The sequence below is a fragment of the Poeciliopsis prolifica genome, unplaced genomic scaffold (assembly GCF_027474105.1).
Source record: "Poeciliopsis prolifica strain line A6 unplaced genomic scaffold, Auburn_PproV2 SCAFFOLD040, whole genome shotgun sequence".
NCBI classification, from domain to species: Eukaryota; Metazoa; Chordata; class Actinopteri; order Cyprinodontiformes; family Poeciliidae; genus Poeciliopsis; species Poeciliopsis prolifica.
Window position 1 is genome coordinate 2,402,929 of NW_026562415.1, and position 21,673 is coordinate 2,424,601.

Consider the following 21,673-nt stretch of genomic DNA (forward strand, 5'->3'; position numbering starts at 1 on the left):
ATATTCACCTTGCTATGACTGGCAAACTGATCTTCTTAGAGGGTTGAATGGGAAAATATTTTTCAGTTTCATTGTTGGCTCACAACACAAATAGATGGCACAATTTAAGAAGATGTATTTTACATTTATGTAGATTCCTGCAGCCTATAATTCCAGTGACTGTACATCTCTCGTCTCTCTATGCACATTTTATCTCTTTATCTAAAAGTACTTTGAGATTATTCAACTAATTAATTTTACCATATAAAAATGTTTGTGTCAGATAGTTAATGTCAATATAAGCTTTCATAATAATATGACATGTATGAATTCATATTTCAAAGTATTATTTTTTTACTCAGTGGTACAACTGTCTGCCTGACTGCAAATGCTCTACCTCAGTCACAGGTAATCTGTCCTCTAACAGAAAATGACCCAAAGCATTCAACTAAAATCTCTCAAGAAAAAAGAAAATAACCTTAGACTATTCTCAAAAGGCTCCCCAGGAGCTCAGAACCTATTGAACATCTACAGAAAACTCTTCAAATTGCACAATGAAGAAACCTGAGACAACTCTGAGAAAACTACATGTTGGCAAATGCACTTAACTCATTTTTGGCAGCAATTACTCCAAAATGTGTTCCCATTGAATATTAATTTAATTTTAAAAACACCCTCTTTCTTTCCTGCCATTTTAGTTAACAAGCTGAGACATTCAGCCCTTGCCAAGAAGGTAGATCAAATCCAGAAAATGGCAGAAAATCTACTAAAACACTAGAATATCACTGTACCAGACATAAGTCATAATGACACAAATATTGTCAATATAAAAATCAAATAAATCCTTAAGATTCTTATGCTTAAAACATCATGCAAGCTTTTGCATTCCATATGCAAAATTTGTGTCCTTTCAATGTATATACTCAGTTAAAATTAGTGCCCTTCTATGTGTCCTTTGTAGCCTCTCCCTGAGGCCTGCAGCGATAGCAGCAAAACAATGTCAAGAGGAAACAAAGGACACCCATGCTCATGCAGGACATTGAGGACAAAAGCTCAGTCGCCCTCTGCCTTTTGGGACAGGATGAGATATAAAAGCACCTCTTTCCAGAAGGCTTTCCAGGCCAGGACTTACACGTTTCAAATTGTCCAGCACAAATGTATGGCTGAATATTAGGACAGACAGTTTCTGAATTAGAAACCGAGATATAAATCCATCTAACCTTTTTTGTAAGGTGTAAAAACATTTATCTAGACTTGTGAAAACAACACTAAACCAAACGGGACTCCTATCGCTTAAGTAACAGGTACAGTGCAACCTAATGACATATGAGATGGCAACAAAGAACATTTTCAAGTGGTAAAGATGGGATGAGATTGTGCATGAATACTTTGTTGGAAGTTGATTTTTTTTGTCTTTTTTGCTGAGGTAGCAAGATTTAAAATGTAAGCTATAGACAAGGGGGCATTTTATCAACCATGACTAAATTTGAAAGTTGGTCTGTTCAACAATGCTCCTTTATGAAGGGTCACCTTCATAAACAGTAAGTTAAAAAAAAATTGTAAGACAAGCGATTTTCTTAAATATTAAAATAAGAATTATTTTTTTTATGTCCAAAAACAACATCACTTAGTAAAAACTAAAAGTTACAAGTGTTATCTCATGTAGTTCAAGAAGGGGGTTCAAAGTGCAGCCTGCTGACAATTTGTGCCTCTTATAATAACTTTCTGTGGCCGGTGATTGAAATTCCAGGATTTCAATCAGAAAATTTGTCAGAATGGTATAAATTTGATATTCCAACACAAGTACAGCAAGCCATTTCAAACAACATGCAAATTAATTAATCTTCTTAAAGTTCACAATATTAGGCAGAAAAAAATACATACATATTGTCCTAGTCACATATTTTGCTTTGATGTAAATGTATTTCTTTTTTTTTAAAGCACACTTGGGCAATCCTATACATTAAACATAGCTAAATACGGCAACCCTTTTCAAACAAAGACTGTCATATATACTGTTATTACTGTAGAGATTTTTTTCTAAACCAAGAAAATAATTGACCCAAATATTTTATAATTGTTGTCAGTTATCACAAACATTTAATGGCTGTTGTTGCCATAAAGTGTGCCACATACGTTTTCCACATAGGGAGAATTTGATTTTAATAGCCTTTTACTCTTGGAAAAATAGAGTAATCATTTGAATTATTTTATTAGCTCTGATTATACTCGGTTGTCTGGTATTAAAATGTGCTTGGAATCTGTGTAACAAAATATCAAAAAGAAATGTGCAAGCAGGCTAATGCTTATTCACAGCACTGTGTGAAATAACAAATAATGTGTTACATCAAAACTCAATCTGCATTTGCTTTCAGACATATTGGATTTGTTTACAATTTGTGCTTAATCCAATCAAGATTTTAACACGTGGGGAGAACAAGACACTTCAAATTGTCTGAGCAGATTTGGGAAGCATTTTGTACCAATTTATTTTTTACACACCTCAGTCTTCCAATAATATCTCAAGTATGTTTAGTTAGCATGCTCTGCCAAATTATTTTCTTCAGTTTTCCAAAAAAAGAGTCTTTCTCTATTATGCCATCATGCTTCATGTTGAAGAAAACCACTTTTTACTATCTATAATCAAAGGTTTACAATCAATCTTAAGACTTTTTCTTGACCTCATCTGGTTGTCTTAGTGTTGACAATTAGTTGGCACTGCGTCTCTTTTTCCTTTATATAGAGGAGTTCTGAGTAGAACATATTTACAGATGAAGAACATGTTTTTTAGTGTACAGTGAAATGATGGTGAAGGTCCAGAAGAAACAGGTAAAAACTGATAAAATAGAAGAAACAAGCAGTGTTGGGCAAAGAAAATTAAAAAATTAAATTAAGAGAAAAAAGTTGCACAAAAACAGAATATTACAAGAAGTCGTAATTTGTGAGAATAAAGTCATAATATTTTAATAATAAAGTCGTGAGAACAAAGAAAATAGTCAGAAAATTACAACTTTATTGCCAAAACTTTCTGACATTATTCTCAAATTATTATGACTTAATACTTTTATTATCTTGACTTTGATGTTGTATGACATTATTCTGGGAATATTGTATCTTTCTCATAATATTGTTACTTTATTCTCAAAATATTGACTTTATTAAGACTTTATTCTTGTGTTATTTTTGATTTTATGGTTGTAATAGTTTTATTTTCATAATGTTATGACTTTATTCTCATAATGTTATGTTTTTTTTCCTCTTAATTTTATTTATTTATTTTATTTTTCTAACTATGACCTTAATACAAGGGGCATTAAGGCCATATTCATAGATTTCAGTAGCAACTAGAAAGAAAAAGGATTTTAAATTTTTTCAGAGTTGTGCAAACTTTTTGTCACATGTGCCAAGAAAAAAAAGAATAAAATAAAGCAATAAAGTTGTATGAGCTTTTTTTTTTTTTTTTTTTTTTTCAAATAAAAAAAATTTTGTGGTTTGACAAATTTATTCTCAGAATTAGGAGAGGGTGCACTTGTGGTACTCCCCTCAGCAAGACTGGTGAACAATCAGGCATATAAATCTTAACCCATGTGCACTAAAGCACTATTTTTTCTCTCTAGTGCACACATTCAAGAGTAAATAGGAGACGGAGGACATGTTTTTGAAATTGGCTTTTAGCTTTGAATTCCTCAATAAGTCTTGGGGTTGAGTCGAGAAATTTAGGTTTGTGGCGGCGGAGCAGCTTGAGAAAAAGATAAACATGCTTAGTGCTTTGCTCTTAGGGTTCATTACTCTGCGATCCCGGGTTGAGGCAGAGTTAAGAGAAGGACTTCATTCCTACCAAATGACTGAGGGAAAAAATGCATTAACTGAGACCTATCTATCTTGTTAGAGCTGACACCTCCATTTAAATCTCTTTTTTCTAAAAGGATGTAGAGTCAGAATCGTCCTCTCTGCATGACGTCTACTGCTAGAGTAAAAATCTTTTGCCATGATTTTCTTTTTTAAAAATGCAATCCAGCATTTCCTGCTCTTCTGGAAGATTTAAATGGTATTTCCTGTGAATTAATTTTAGGCATGAGTTTGTATATTAATAATACTAACGCAGGTTGCTGTGTTATTTATTTATTTTTTTTCTTTTCTTTGCTCGGGGGAGTAAAGCTGTAATTTCAAAGTAGGTTTCTATTAATCTACTCAAGGGCCATATATTTAAAGTGGGTTGTATTTAAATTATACTTGACATTTCATCAAGACCTCTAAGGCAAACTATGTAAAGATGAAAAATTGAATTAAGAGTAGCTATGTCTCAAACATGTAGTAAATCAGATGTAATATTTACAAAGGTTCAATCTTGGCATCTTTCTAACACTTCCTTGTCCTTTCACTTTAATCTCAATCTTTACTTGAATCTCAAACTATCTGCCTGTGATAATCCATCAAGTGTTTTTGTCACCTGGTCTATTGAGAAGTCTTAGAAAGGGATCTGCTAGGCTCAATCAAATTACCCTTGCAGCCCCCAAACTCCCCAATGAGGGTAGCTTTGTGCCAGGTCTGCCAATAAAGTGCCCTGTCAAAAAACAATGGTAGGTAACACACGCCCAGAAACACACACACAGACACACACATTGATTGGCACTAATCACTGAAAGAATTAGGAGCTCAGGAGCCTTGGGTCTGCTTCACTGGAGTATAATTACAACAAAGGCAAAATGATTGATGTTATTAGACATGTGAAGTGTCACTTGAAGCAAGTTTCAATGAAATAAAATCTACAGTGATTTTATGGGATTTTATTTAATCCCACTATGGGATAAAACAAAAGTTTAAACAAGTTCTTCCTCAGAACATTAACCACTTTATCCTCCAAAAACATTTGTTAAGCGATTTCATATGGTCATCCTAAAAATTTAAGTTTGAAACGTTTCTGTGTTTTTCAGTTGCCTAAGACAAAAGGTAAAATTATTGTGGCACAGTTTTAAGAATTTATCATCAGAAGTTTATCAGTTTCAAGTTGTAGATTGAAACTGCCTTATCGTCTCTCTCTTGATGAGATACTACCTATGACAGATTTTTTATTTTAAATCTGGAGAAATGAAGAAAGTTTGTGTAGTGTGGCAGCTGCTTCTACAGATATTTGATTAATTTTAACTGCTATACCATTATTTCTAAAATAAACGATTGTTACATTATTTTAGCAGCAACCATAATTGTGGTGTTTTTACTCAAGGTTATATTGTGAGCACCTCATTCCTTGCTGACTGTATTGATAATCATCTAATTCTCATTTTGATGAAAGGTTTTCATCAGTGACGCTACAGTCAACCCCATTTAATATTCAGAAATTAAAGATACGTACAGTCGACAGTATATAGTGCAGCTGGAAAAAAAGCAATAGTGAAAACATAAAAATTCAACATTGTAGGTCTGACTAGACCTCAGAAGGCAAACTTTTAAAAAGACAAACTCTCAATGAACCCAGACACTCCATTTTAAAATACATTGATGCTTCTGCTCTGTTATACAGTCGTATCAGAAGTCTATTTGCACGTCAACACAAACAGCACATCACATAAGTATTTTAGGATAACAAAAGGAAAGAAATAATTCATAACCCTGTCACTAACATATCAAATATAAAAGAATTCTAACATTATTCCCAGCTACACAAGTTTCAGTCAACAGAGAAAGGACCGCAAACAGCATAAAGTAATAACAAGGAGCAAAACTCTTAAACAACCATGGTATATTACTTCTTACAAATCTGCAATATGTGGCACAGCTCAAACTATGCACTCATGAGCTTGCGCACTCCCACAGGAACTAGCCTTCAGGGGAGCAGGACTCGCTTTAACAAAGTGGAAAATAATTTCCAATACATATTAATGAAGCTGAGTTGAATCGATGCCCTTGGAACTTTATGAGAGAGTAAGCCGGTGCAATGCTGCGACAGCAGCATGGTGTGTGTGTGTAGCTTAGTGTTTTAGAGCTGGTTGTGGACAGTCTCAGTTTGGCTCAGAGTAAGAGCCCTCATCTATCATGCCAAACTTATTGTGTGATGGGCCCCAAAAGGTCAGAAAGGAGGGACCCTGACAATGAAAAACTCCATTAATTCATGAGAAAATAAGCAACAGCAGCAATGTTCTTCACTAATGTGAGCATAAGGAAATTTAAAAATGTGGTTAATGACTCAATCGATTGACCCGCTTAAATCTTACATCTTACTTTGTACATGTGAAATTTATGTTGACAACTAAAATGTGACGACTTAGAGTGCCTATAACTATAAAACCGCACTTCAGCAGCAAATAGGTGAGAACAGCTTCAAGGGCAGACTGAGTATTGAACAGAAATGGTTTCAGGATTTGTGCAGCATCATTAACAACCTCACAACGAGGCCATTTGAGCGCCATGATTCAGGTATTTAAACATATTAATAACTCTGCCACTGGCTTCACGCTATGTGAAAGAGAGGGCTGGAACAACCAAGCAGCTGCACTTTGAAAGTATTTCTGCACCACAATAAATGTTTTATTTTATTTTATCCAGCAATTATTAACTCTTTAGAGGTCTTTTGAAATCCCAATGTATGTTTTCTCAAAGGCTTACTGCACTAAAATTCTTTTAATAAAAAATAAATAAATAATTTTGATTAAAATACATCTCTAGGGAAAGGTTCTCATAACTACAAGGCCCCAAGCTGGGTTAGGTATGAACAGCTAAGCGAATTTGCAGAAACCATTATTTTTGCTACAGAATCAGATTAATAAAGAAAATAATTTCACACTCCAGGTCCAAACGACAGAAAATTGTCAGCTTCCCAAAAACTGCTGAATTTTTTTCTGCAATTTGGCCTCAATACTTGTACCAACACAAATTATATTTAAGTTAATTATTCGGCCATGGCTACACAGTATTTTGTCAAAAATGCACATAATACTACAGGAAGTGTCCTTTAGCATAATTAAGACATAAAAAGTTATTCATTGCATCACTTGGAATTACATAATTTATCAGATGAAAGATAACTGCTCATGTGGCTTGTATCCATTTTCTTAGTTAAATTCAAATGGTGACATTTTCTTGGCCAGACAGTATGCAAATATATATTTATCAAGGGTCTGAAAATATTTGGTCAGTGTAATGTAAATTTTCTAGATATAAAACAGGACACCCAGGCCTTTAATTAAAATATGCCTTGCAGCAGCACAAAGATAGACGTACGGAGTGAAATGGAGCTGGTTTGAGCTTGTTGTTATTCTTGTGCTGTGTTGGCACAGCATGATCATGCCAATACCCTGAGGCAATTTGTTATGGACATCAGAGGAGCAACAAAGGTCACAAACAAGACAATTTATCAGCAAGCCAATCATAGCTACTGCTGAGTCAGCACTTCCAAAGACAACACCTGCTGCTAAAAGAAAAAGGAAATGGCTAGAAAGAAGCAAAAAGAAAATGTAAAGCCAAAGAGAGGACAAGAAATCTGTCATGGAACAAGAGAGGGTGTGAAACAAAGTTGCACCAAAGAATGGCAATTTAAAAAATAACTATTATGACACTTAAGACCTAATGACTACCACGTACGAATACAACAGCAAAAATATTTAACGTGTCCTTTGGGAAAATCAAAAACTAAATGATTGAAAAAACAGCATTATTTTTTATATTTTTGTAAGTTATATCACCTATTTAAGGTTAAATACACAATAAAAACAATCTCATGATATTGCACATTCAGCAGATACAACTCTTCTATGATCCATCATTGAAATTGTAAAAAAATAACTATCTGTAGTAGATCTGTTTCACTTTTGTTAGTGATTTCTTCTCAGTTTAACTGTTCTTTGCTGATAAACACAAAGCATTACACTTTCTGTTTCTGCTTGAATCAGGATATGAAGGATTACAGGAACTCTGAACCCCAAATTAACACACTAAGTGGTGTCACAACCGCTACAGATACAACTTTAAGAGTCAGCCAAAAAATATCTGGTTTCAGTAAGAAGGCTTAAATGTACCTCCTTTGTCTTGAACTCCTGTACTTCCTGTACATTTAGAGGAAATTGATTTTAATATTTAGGTTTAAACAGTGAAATATCATTTTAGGGTACCAGCTTAAGAGATAGTACATTTAGTCAGATTGTAATTGAAGTTTATTGGGTTTTTATATGAGAAGCAAATACAAAATAGGAAAAAATAAATGTGTTTTGTGCAACTTCCAGCAGGTTTATTTTAATAGTTGTCATTTATTTAGCTTCAGGTTGCAGTGTGTTTAGCATATAGGTCACAAGGCTTTATTTTTGTTACCATTACTTGAGAAACAATGAAAACATGACTTTTTAATCCTCGTTTCAAAAACAGTTTCTTTCACAAATAGCTTCCTTCATATTTGTGATGGTTTATTGTTTTATCTTCCCTCACAATGTTTGTTCTCAAGCAAATCTCTGATGCTCTCACTTGACTTCTGAAGGCATCTCAACTTTAGCCCAACTTTTGTGTTGAACACAAATGTATGTTGAATTGCAACTTCCAATAATTGTGAAAAGTCATGCGGCATTTTTCTCCATGTCACTATCATGCACTTCTTTGTCTAAAACCTTACAAACCCATTATAACCCACTGAAACTGGAATGTGACAAAATGGGTATGAAAACTTTGCTTGACACCAACTTTTTAAGAAAGAAAAAGCTCTTCCAGCTTTCAAGAATGTATAAAAGTAATTGCATGATAGAACGAGAGAGAGAAAGAGAGAGTGTGTCAGAAATGCATCCAAAGTAGAGAAGGGGATGGGAAGAGTGAGTATTTAGGTCTCTTTAGTGCTGAGTTGCAGCCACTACTCGATTGGGCTCTTCACAGGAAATGGAAAAGCTCTCCAGCCAGGTGCTTATCACTGACCAGAGCTTATAGAGTCAACTGACCACCAAACTGCTTTACACCGGCGCTCTTAAAGTAAGTTCCAATCAGCGTGTGGAGAGTAATGTCCAGGATATATACTTCTACCAAGTCCAGTGTAACTTTTCAGACGGTTCTCTCAACTTTCACAAGACATCCATGTGAGCTAACAATAGAACAGTGGTAACAATGGCACTGGGAGAAAGGGAAGACACACTAAAGTTAGTACAGGTCAATAATAATTAAATACACATTGGACAGCTTAATTAAATCTGCAATGAAAAAATAATTGCATTGTTGCAAGCATTTAACTGCTGATAATTTATCAGCACAGAGACTAAAACATATATAATAGGGTAAAGTACCTTCCCTGACAGTATATTGTGCTTACGTTATATTTTTTAGCTTCACATATTTCAGGAAGCTCAGCAGGCTCAAACTAACATAAAAACAAAGCTTCTGTGTAAACAATAATTCTCACTTTAACATAAAGTGTAGCTGTGTGTCTGTGTCTGGTGCCTTTTTGGTCTTCACTTAAATAAAATTTTGAGAAGAGTGGTTAATATTGCTCAAAGTAAAAAGTATTGTGCAGTAAAACTCCTTCCAAAAGTTACTACAGTAAATGCAATTGAAGAAAAGTAATAAGTTACTACCCACCTTTGTATAACGGTTGAAGACTGGCTAAAGATAAAGAAAAGGCAACAGTGGCTCATATTTACAATTATTACGCAATAATTATCTGCATGGTATCAATGTAAAATGACCTTCTGGCTCAGGTTTTGGTGCTGAAGCAACTCTTTGTCCTAAAACATTTTAGAGGATAAAGTCTCTTGTTTTTAATAGCAAGAGACAACACCTTAATGTTGCTTATATATTCTAATTAAACTCAACACAGAAGGCTGTGAATTTCTGTTTCTAAATGCCTTAATTTAACCCTGAAATAAGTTAGACAGTGCTAAAACTGCCTGACTTTCATTCAGTCATAAAAATGTATCCTATAATAATAAAACTAAATAAAAATGTGGGTATATTTTTATTTAAGAATGAAAACTTATTTTGTGAAAAATAATATGCTGAAGAGTAAATTGTAAAGAGCAAATTGTCGCTCTGAACATCAAATCTGGTTCCGTGAATACCTATGGTAAATCTTTTGCTCTCTGCAAATCCATTATCTCTGGATGTAGGAGATGTGTTGACATTCCCACAAAGGGGAAAAAGAGCTAAGATGTGATTGACTGCTGATAGTCCAGTGTCCTAAAGGGCACTGGGAAAGAAAGGCTAAGGGGCAGGTGGGGATGGCAGGGAGGTGATAGTAAGGGGGGAAAGGCAGAAAAAGGCAGATACAGTCAGATATATAGGTGTGGTATGGTACTGCGGGCTTCTGTGTCCTGCAGGGGATTACAGATGGCCCTTAGAATTAAATCAAAACTGTGCTGACTGCCAAGGAATAGGCTCTGAGACACATTGGGTACCACATGAGAGGGGCTAAGATTGGCGCAGGGGGAGGAGGCTGAAGGCCAGGGCTGCAGCCATAGAGTGAAAATCATTCTCATATGAGTTTTTGAAATATCTAAAAATAAATTGCCTTTGAAAAACAAAAAAAAACTCAATGGACAGCTGATATGCACGATGGATGAGGGCCAGTTGAAAAGTTACCCCTCCATTTTTCTTTGTTGCAATATTTTCTGTAACTTGTTTTCTTTACCCTTCTCACATACTATCTTCATGTACAGAGGTATTGTCTTGTCCTAAATTATGGATTGAAACTGAATTAAATTGCTTTCATTTGTTTGGTTAGCAGTTGGGACATTTTGAAAAGGCAGTAAAGCACTTTCCCCAGGCGGACAATCGTTTTCAATAAAACAGATACATGGGGATTTGCTGCAAAGAGACAACAGATGGTAAGGTCTATTTTTAGAGAAAAACAATGAATGATATGTAATTTCTTTTGTCTGCTTTCTCATTATTTTTCCCTGCACATACTTTGTACCTTGCTGTGCAGAAAGAATACCTGGCATCAAAGAAAAATGTTTGTTGGTGACCAAAATAAAACTGTTCCACTTTTAGAGTGCCTTTCATAATTAAAAGTGTTTGTTTAGCCTGAAAATATATGGTGTTTTTAAGAAAGTTCAGCTTCATTTATTCAGAAAATTAAGCTCACCCACTGCCAACTTGAATGCATGAATGTCTTTCATAAAGTGGAGAATAACTTGTAAACACCTAACAGAGCAAAAAGAGATGGCATCTAGATAATGCAACTTAACATGCAAATTTAAGAAAAATGTAATGGAAGAAGAGAAACTGTAAAAGTGAGTTTAAAAATCAGTCTGACAGTGTAAACAGAGTAAATCAGTTTGACTTAAGACAATTAAGTGTACAAGTTGATTGACTAATTCTTTAAACTTGAGATACCTTGATAATTATTCTTAGGATCAGTTAGGCATGGGCAAGTTGCAGGTAACTGAGATACACAAAGTATCCCAGATGATTATTGTATCAAAACTGCACAACATTTCCATCATATGATTCCCACAGTTTAAAACCACTTTTATTCAGATGCCAGAAAAACTGCCAGAAAGATCAGAGTTTTCTCTACAAGGCTCAGAATATCTGCCTGCTTGACCACTACCGACTGAAGATTACCAACTAAAATGTCAACAAAGCAAAAAGAGAACTGCAAGTTGTGCTAGAGGTTTCAAAAACCAAACATGAAGCAATATATTGGTTTTAAGAATGACTGCCAACGTAGTGTCAATTATTTGCAATAATATCACAGCACACCCTATATTGTGTATGCACTGCTGTTGTCTTAACTGTGAAAACATAAATTACACCTGCAAGCAGACGGTTTTGCCTTTGTAGAAGCATGAAGTTCTCTTCCTGTTGGAATTCAAATTGTTTTGAAGTACTTCCCTAACAGCCCTAAACCAGCACCGACATCTTTTTGGTGGAGGAATCAGATGCCTGCTTCAGGAAACACAAGATGCCACAGTAAGGATGTGTGAGACAATGATAACGTGGGAAAAATACTTAAACTGGATTTCTTTTATGTCTGTCTAGGAGGATAACAGTGAACATAGGACGGTTCTAGCAGTTTATGAGCCACTTTAAGCCGCTTCTTAATGTGTTGCACTTCACTGCAGCTATCAAGTAAAATAGCCTATTAAAGCTCATCTTGAAATTGTGTCTGCCATCAAAACAACCTTTTTCCACAGGTGTTTGCCTTGGAGGTAGTTTTCACTGGTCATTAAAATGCCAATGTTTTGCTTTACCATATGCAAATAGACAAAAATCTAGACAAATGTGGACATCTTGATATTTGTGAACAGCATTTGCATTGTGAAGACCTGCTTTCTATTGTGGGATGGATTTCAGACAGCAGCTATTCCTTTTCTTCCTTTAACCAATCAAGAAGTACATTAGGACTGAAACCAAACAGAACTTTGTTTAGGCTACAGGACATTTATCCAAACAGTGTCTTTAACCTCTTTGTTAACAACAAAAACATTTTAATCCACAACATGGATGAAACTTAAAATCTTGTGCCACTAAAAATCCCTTCTCCCTGCTTTAGACAAACAATTATCCAACTCAGCTTGGTTTATTCTGTTGCACCACTAGCTGGCATTGACAAACTTACGTACAATCTCAAAGCTTACTTCCACGCTGATGCATATTAAAACAAGGTTATAGATTATTTAATAAATAAGAGCTGCTCACTTGATGCAATAAATCAAGTTCTGTTATATAACCCAACATCATTGAGTCTATTGTTGATAAAGTGATCTCAGTTTAGGCTAAATTGAAAGTTTTATAACTGCATTTTTTTTTCTGTTTTAAAGGTGCCTTGGAAAGACTTATTATTCTATTCTCTATAAATAAGGATTTTGAATTGAACTGTTTGCAAATGAAATTTTAAGCGTAGGACCTTGTGAAACATTTGAAGCGGTCAAATTCTACCCTCCTAAAAAGAAAGTGCAGGAAAATCTAATCATTTAGCACCTGATCACATGCTTTAGGAAGGTCACTTGAAAGCAAATTAAATTTGCTGAAAATTCTGTTTACCACGTACAAAGATGTGATTGCGTCAGCTGCGGAGCACGACTGCATCAGCTGCAGAGCACCTGGGAAGTGGCTCGTCGGCCATGTGTTACATTTTACAGCCTTCCAATTAAATTTCCATTTTAGTATCACTAAAGCACAGAAGGTTGAGAATTGTCATTATACTCATGAGAACACAATGAAGAAATCCCAGGGTGATGATCAATCTAACATGGCCTCAGGCGTTGTCATAACATTGTCACAGTACCAAACTAACATAGTTCCTATTCATGAGTTATACAAACTCACACCATCTCTGTCCCTGAAATTACACACTCCCATATGAAATACCTCTGGCAAACTAGCAGAAACATTAACACCCCATTACCATTGCTTTTTGGTGACATTATGAATAAGCATTAATTCAGCACAGCAGTATTCATTGCTCAAACGTGATTAAAGGAGTGGACCCCTTGGGCGTCCAGGACCCTAATGATCCTACCCCTGCCTTTTGTTATTCATGTTTGGCTCAGGGCATGCCACGGAGCAGAAACCCTCGGTGTCGACTTGCACCGAATGAAGCCTCATTACCAAGAGACCATTCACAATGGTGCCGTTCATACTCTGCGTCCAGCCGTTGTAAATGAAAGCGATGAACCCCGATCCCCGCTCGGGTCTACCCCTGCCGCAGATGGGTCTGCGATTTTTGCTTCATGAAGATGTTGATGTCCACTTGTGTGACAAGATGACATATGTTACATGGCATTCATCACTGGCTGTTAAATTCCCCACTTCTGGCATTCTATTCAACCCAATCAGAGCGCTCACCCTCCAGAGACTGGCAATACATATATTTACATAATACTGTGATGCAATAAAATAAATTAACAGAACCCTCTCTGAGGACTGGGAGGAGAGTTCAGTAAAGGAAAACAAATTTGTGCACTGAAAATGTACATGTCTGGCTCCAAGATAGCAAGTGTTAAATAGGCTGTACTTTTTATAAAGCTTTATGAAATCCAGACGACCACAAAGCACTTCACTTTACATTCAGTCATTCACTCACACGCTCACAGACTGTTTGAATATAATAAAACATTTGAATATGGTAAAAAATATATATATTTTTTTATTCATGTCAGTAAGTAAAACAAAATATATAGATTCATTACACTTAGAGTGAAATATTTCAAGTACTGTTTTATTATTATTATTATTATTATTGTGTTGTTTTTTGTTTGTTTTTTGTCATTTTCACTTTCACAGCTGAAAACCCAAAACTCAACTAATTAACTCAAACACCCGTAAAGTTTTTCCGAGCCTTTAAATGGTATTTCAGTCTGGCTCAGTATGCGACACAATTATGAATGCTGCATCATGTCCAGCAGAATGCTACATCCAAGCATATTCATAAAAAGTTGACTGGAGGGAAAAAGTGTGGTAGGAACAGGGCCACCAGCAACACTGATAACCATGGCCTTGAGAGGATTCTCAAGCATTATCCATTCAAGAATTTGGGGGAACTTCACAGGGAGTGAACTAAGCCTGGGTCTATGCGTTAAGAGCCACAGACAAATCTTGCACATAGATTCTTACAGCGAAACCTGGCCTATGTTACCCTAGGCCAGGTAACATAGCATCTTACCTGGCCTAGGGAGAAAAAGAACTGAACCTTTGCTAATTTTTCTAAAGTTCCCATTTCAGATGAAAGTAAAGTTTGTGTTTCATTCGGAAATAAAGTTCCCAGAGACTGGAGGAGCAGTGGACCTCAAGCGCATCATTTCAACTTTCCACAGTCAGTGATGGTTTGGGGCAACATATTAACAGTTATGGGCTACTTTGTGTTCATTTGTGACATTCTGTAACATATTTTAAGGCACTGAACATCTATAAATAAGAGTGCACTGTGTTTCTGCCCTTCTCTGTAGAAATGTCTCTGAAGGGAGTAAGAAGTTCAAGCGATGCTGCTCATAAACATAGTATGTCTTCAGCAAAACCTATATTCTGGCGCTTTGGTAAATGTCTGAAACAAAACTTGAAGCATTAATAAAGAGCAGAGACTACTGCCATCCTTTCAGTGCAGAGCGTGGTTAGCATGGAGACTGAACGTAGGCTGGTGGACATGGCTGACCTGGGAGTCATGCTGATTTCAGGTGAGAACCCCTGCTGCTTGGTCATCAAGGAAAATGTACCTTTTTGATATTCTTGACATGAAGGAAGACACGACTCCGTCTTCCCTCCAGGCAAGACAAATGCAATTTCATTAGAATATATAGATTTTTATGTCTACTTATATATGAACAGTTAAATTCCTTGGTCCAGGTACTGTGTTATGCAGAATCAAAAAGTCTAAGAAAAACTGGTAACTAACAAAAAAAACAAAAAAACAAAGTGAAAATTACAATATACCATAGATTATATAGCATAATGACATTAATGTGAGCAGATCATTTGTTCACTCATGATGACATACTTCAGTAAATCTATTACTGCAGTGAACATTTCCTTGCCAGCATAAACTTCCTGTGCTGGATAAACCTCCTGTGCTGCTCCTTCCCATCAGCTGGATTCTGGATCACCCCTGCTGCTGACCATGCACTAAATTATTCAGTTGAAAATAAGTCCACATTAAAAATGCATTGAATCGCAAGAATAAGACACAGCAGAACAAACTGCACTGTTAAACATATGAGAGGGGGATCAAGGCAGGAAAGTTTTCCATCATTTGCATAGCTAAAATGGATCATCTGGGTCTCAGAAATCTATATTTAATATGAGTATTTAGAGTAAATTCATTATGTAAATGGAAATGATGAACAATGACTGATGGTCATTTTTAAAATTTGTTTTAAATGTTAGTTGATGTACAAAAGCAAGAGTAAAGGTTTATACAAAACAGGGGTTAGGGGATATTGCAACTCAGTTATCAATCCTCCAAAAAAAGTTCACATCATCAAAAATACAGATTAATAAAACAAAAAGGAGCATGCTTATGGCAAACTGTTAAAGCTGTAAAAATTATTTTTTATCACAAAGACCATCACAATCCAAGTCAGATAAAAATTATCTTAGGTCATGCAATAGCTCCAATTTAGAGAAAAAAGGTTTCGCTGTAAATTTAACAAGTTGAAGTTTATTAGACTATAGTTGTATAATAAATGTAAGTGCAAGTTTATGCTTTAGCAATAAAAGAATTTATTGCAAGGCTGTCACCATGCTCTTTACCAGGTGAGGAAGCAAATTTAGTCAGCATTGTACATACATGTACATGCAGATTTTAAAGGGTTTAATTAAAATTATCTTAGTATCAATTATGCAATATCCTGTGCTGTTTGTATTACAAATGGAAGATAAATGGCAATTCTGAGCTCAATATCAACGAATATTTTCATAAATCCAAAGATTCTTGCAAGTCTGCCAAGAAGATGTTGCGTCTTTGGTTACAGCTTCACATTAAGAGGATTCTGCGTGTGTCAGCAAGTATCACTAATGATGAAGTTTAAGGTGCCAAAGACGCAGTGTTCAAACATCTAGGAGGATGCTGACAGGATCTGATTTGGACTGTGCTGACTCTGAACATTCACGTCTCAGATGGACCTGTGGGGGGTGGTCAGACAGAGGGCTCAGCAGCTTATTAAGCCAGCTTTAATGGCCTTGACCCTGGCCCATAACCCCTCAGAATTGTCCTGGATGAAGAAAGGTCAAAGTCTGTATAACATTACAGGGTCAGATGAAGTCAGAGATGCATTTGATTTTTTTTATTTCCTTTGGCTGAGCTCCATCTTAACATCGACTAAATGGTGGGATTCTGTTAACCCGGTTCTCTCAAGTTTCTCTCCTTGAAAATGTGCTGAAGTTTGCATTTAAACTCACCGAAGTTTGAAAGCTTTGGGCTAGGTTTGACCTTAGCTCACAGCTAAAGGCAATTACAATAGGTTTTAAAAGGTTTTTGCTTTCGTGAGGCAAATAGGAGACGAGAGCGTGAGGTGTGACAAATGGATCTTGGCTGGACCAAACGCGGGCCTCGAGGTTATGAGAGACGAATTTTAGACTATATGACAACAATTTATACACAGTTATTCATCTTAAAATGATAATGCATTAATGTGGTCCACTTTGCTTAAATTACTGTCAGTAACATTCGGGAAATTGTGAAAGATTAGCATTCTGTCAACTGCAAACTCAGACAGTGCATGCAGTTTTTATTGTCAGCAATAGATATAAAGATTACATTTTTATAAATTCTTGATTTTTTTTTAAATTAAGGATTAATTTAAGTATTACAGGGTCAGAGGAAGTCAGACCCTAGTGAGGAAGCACCAGGGTCACACAAATTACATAACAGCAAAAACCAGGTGTGACTTATATCTGATCGGACACAACTTTAGATCACACCACACACTGTATGATGTTAGTTATAAAACCGCAACTTTTTAAAACCTCGGTATACCACCAAACTAAATGTAATATGAAACTTTTGCTTTTTTCACAAGTCAATTCACAGGTTAATAATTTAAACAACTAATGAACCATTTTTTTCTTTAACAGATTACTATCGTTCTACTTTTCCATAACCTCAATGCATTTCTGCACCATTTGGAGTCTCACTCAACAATAACAGTTCCCACAATTCACCTGCCGATTCCTGCTGCTGAACTCTCAGACATTTGGAATGGAGGTTACAAGTAAACCAATAAGGCTCTTGTGAAATGGCCAAGGGATCAATGGGTGGCTTTATAGAGGCAGCACACGTATTCAGCGCTGGTCAATTAAGGCAAGAACGGAACAAGTATGCACTCAAATAAAAAGAGCTAGAGTTGTTGGCCTTTAAAAACAGAGTTACTTTCCATCTTTCGTCAGCTCTTTTTCTGCAGCAACAAATGAATCAGCATGTGAGTATCTGGGCAAAGATAATACTGTGGAAAAAAATTACTAAGGTACTGCTTCACAGGCACACACAAAGGCTATTTCTTATGGCTCAAAATTACTCTGTCTCATAATAATAGCACATTGATTTTTTTTGCACAATTGAACGATGAATGTGTGCGCAAGTTGCTCAGTGGTAAAAACTTTCAACATCCACACATTGAGTTTTTAAGTCACAAAACAAAGCATTAACATTATTTTTAGCGCCAGTATGTCATTTTGACTTCTACTCGTTGCAAAGGTAAAGCACAGCACATGTTCCTTTTACATGTACGCTTGCTTGTTTTCTCTAAAATCGACAAACATTTCTTTAAGTTATAAACAAATACTCACTTGCTCCAAAGCTTTCTGCTTGGATGTAATTGGGCAGAAATAACATCTCATTGCTGTTAATATAACCGTTCTCAGCTGCATACCCAAACAAAAGCACTTACAACTGGGGGTAACGACAATTTCTTAAAGCTTTCCCCAATGCCGAGTTTGTCTGGGTAATGCATACTGGAAATATTACTAATACATGTAAGATATTTTTACCTGTATTTTTACAAATGAAAAGACACACAAAAAATTTCTCACTGTGAAAGACTAAGTTGAGGTTAGCTTTCAATATTTCAGTTCCATTAAGATTGCTAAGATTATTTTTGTTGGCTACATATTAGGAAAAACAAGATAACTTTTTTTTTTTTAATGGCGTTTTTAATGCTGCTTTTGAAGCAATGACTTCTTCGTCACAGAGGGGCCTCTCCATTCAAGTTTGGTGCAGAACATTTTTACTATGCATAATGTGTATGAACAACATATTTGGCCTTCAGCCGGTATATTGACAATGGATTTAGCTTTTTCAGCTAGCTTTAGTTTTGAGGTTAACAACACATTTTTTTATTGCTAGTGAGGCTTTAACAAATTTTCATGCACAGCCCAGAAATAAAGAAATACTTTATGAGTTACTGGACTTCTGCTCAAATTGTTATCCATATCAGAACTAGAATCCGAAAATGAGGACACATCAAAGTTGAACGAGCTTTGTTTGCAAGTCAGAAAAGTTAAGTAATTTTTCGGGTTCTCTTTCCACATTGAAGACATATTTTCCATGTTTGCTGGCAAAAACACAACAAGAACATTCTCTGAAGTCATAATCCTGACTTGGAAAGTCAGAAGTTGCAGAGCAGTCCCACTTCCAGCGTCTTACGACTATGATACCTGCAGATGTAAACAATGTATTTGCATATCTGACAGTTTGTAATCCCATTAAACCATTGGCACACATAGCACTATACAACCTTCGTCAATGTTTCTTTAGCGCTTCAATGCATAAAACTGGGAAATATTCTAATACCTCTCTTTAGTGGTGAGCAGTACAAAACTTTGCAAACCTTACAACTATGTTGACTTGCAAGGACAAATCAAGGTATAACATTAGCTACAACTTACTAAACAAACTGAACATTACCATTAGCTTTAAATGGCAATAACAATGTAATTCTCACTGTTTTATGGATTCCAACACTGACAGAACATAGTCACAAAGAGAGACAATGTTTTCCGCTGTAAAACTAGCCCACTGATAAAAAGTTGAAACCTGCAACTTTCACTATCATGATGGACATTAAAGACAGGTTTGCTCAAAGACCTCCATCTTTCCAATTTGGATTTCCAACACCATTGGATATTTTTGTAGCTTTTCTGCTTGTAACTCAGAAATGTTTGTGTACAAACGGAACACACCGTTAATCCAAAAGAAGTCAAGACAACCAACCTTTTATTACAATCAACATGCTGTCATGCATAGAAAGGACACTCCAGAAACACTTAATTTCTTTGTTGACATGTCATTTCAGAAAAACACTCCCTCTACCAAGTAATTAATAAGAAAAAAAAAAAAAGCTCAAAACTAATGACTCAGAACTTTGTGGAGCTTGTTAAGTCAAAGGGAAAACATTTTGACACCAAGCATCACACAGTGAATCACGACTTATAAAATAAGACATTCTCCCAAGAATGTGTCCCAAGTTTACTTGGAGCAAGGGATTTTGAGAAAAATGTTAAATATGTGAAAATATATAATCTGCATAGCTGTGCACCAAACAGATTTATGTTTTTGAATTTTAATTTTGTGAAAGGAAGGAAGACTCACAACGGTTGATTAGTTTACTTAAACACCTGCTCTCCTGATTATCTGTCAGAAAATGTAGGTCACCATTTTTGTGTTAACTCAACCAAACTGTGCAGCAACAGCACATGTTAAGGTTCTATGCTTTATTGTGTCATTTCCCCACCACTGATATTCCTGACTCAACTTAAAATAATAGCGCATGTTGTGCACTGCCAGGCACAGTAAGTCACATGATGTCCAATCCGTTAGATCAATCAGTGGACTTGCCATTTACATTTTACGAAGCATTAACTAGCTGTTAATGCTTTGCATACAACCCACAGCTGCTGCTGAGTTAATGTCCACATATAGATGCAGGCACATAAAGAAAAAAAAAAGAAGGAAATATTGGTGGGGACATGTCCACCCCAGTCCTTTTGGAAGTTACGCCAATGCTCCTTTTTGTCTTCAATGAGCAAAATGTCAACATCACTAAATGAGGTATGATTAACTTTAAACAACTTTTCTCTAAATTACTTACAAGGTGTGTTTTAAATGTGATATTGGGAACATCTTTTCATGTTGAAAACACAAAAAACTCAAATTACTAGGTGCCGATTTAAAAGGAAAAATCCTCAGAATTTCTTAGAATCTCTGGACAGATAATATCAGTCTCTAAATATCAACTTTATTTTCTCATTTGAAGCAATAGGGAAGTTATCAGAGAGAAGCTGAATGAATGTGTCACATCATTCAGCTGGTATAACTACAGGGCACCACAATATTTTTAGGGGAACTACCAGTACATCTGATGCCAATTCATGGAACACTAGTACCCTCTTGTGGACAATATACATATTTCACATTTTAAAGTTCAATCAGCTCTGAAGGTGGGAAAAGAACATCATTTGTATTCTACACAGTGTTTGAAATTCTCACAGAACATTGATTTAAGGTAAATACACATTATCAGAAGGCTGCAGAGTGTGCCAGTTATCGTTAACTTGTAGAAAACCCATCGACTTTTAAGATGTTTCACATCAGCCGCTACAGATTGTAAAGCGTTTCAACACAGCCTGTGAAACAGTTGGAAATATTTACACATGGGAAGAGTGTGTTTCCAAAGCACCTTTTATAAAGGCAAGCAACTTCCTGCTTCTCTAGACACACAACCAGAGATCTAATGAAATCAGTGGATCAACCGAGTTTATTTGTGTAGAACATTTCAGCAATAAGGCAGTTCAATGTGCTCATAAAAACATAAAAATACAAAGTCATAAAAGACACCTTACAGTCTACAATTGAGAAAACCAAAAGAGTTGAATTGTGGAAAACAGGTTGTGACAAACCTTAAAGGATTTCCAGATCACATTGAAGCCAGAGGTGGTTTGATGGAGTTTGGACTCAAATTAACTGAATTTAAAAGTATGCCACACTTTTCAGATTGATGTAAAATAATGAATAAATAAACCATCTGCAGTTTCCATCAGATTTATGCAGTACAGTGCATTGATTATCCACATGAGATTCCTAGAAAATATTATAATTATGAATATGTTAAAGCCTTTGCAAGTGACTATATAAAGATGTTAACTCTGTATTTTTCAATTATGGATGTGCCAGAAACTTAGAGGCAAAAAGTCTACATCAATTACTTTGCATTACTGCAAACTTTAAGCAGATAAGCGTTCAGTCCAACACTTTTTGCTGTAATTTAATAAAACTTTGCAATGTATCCTGGCTTTTCTA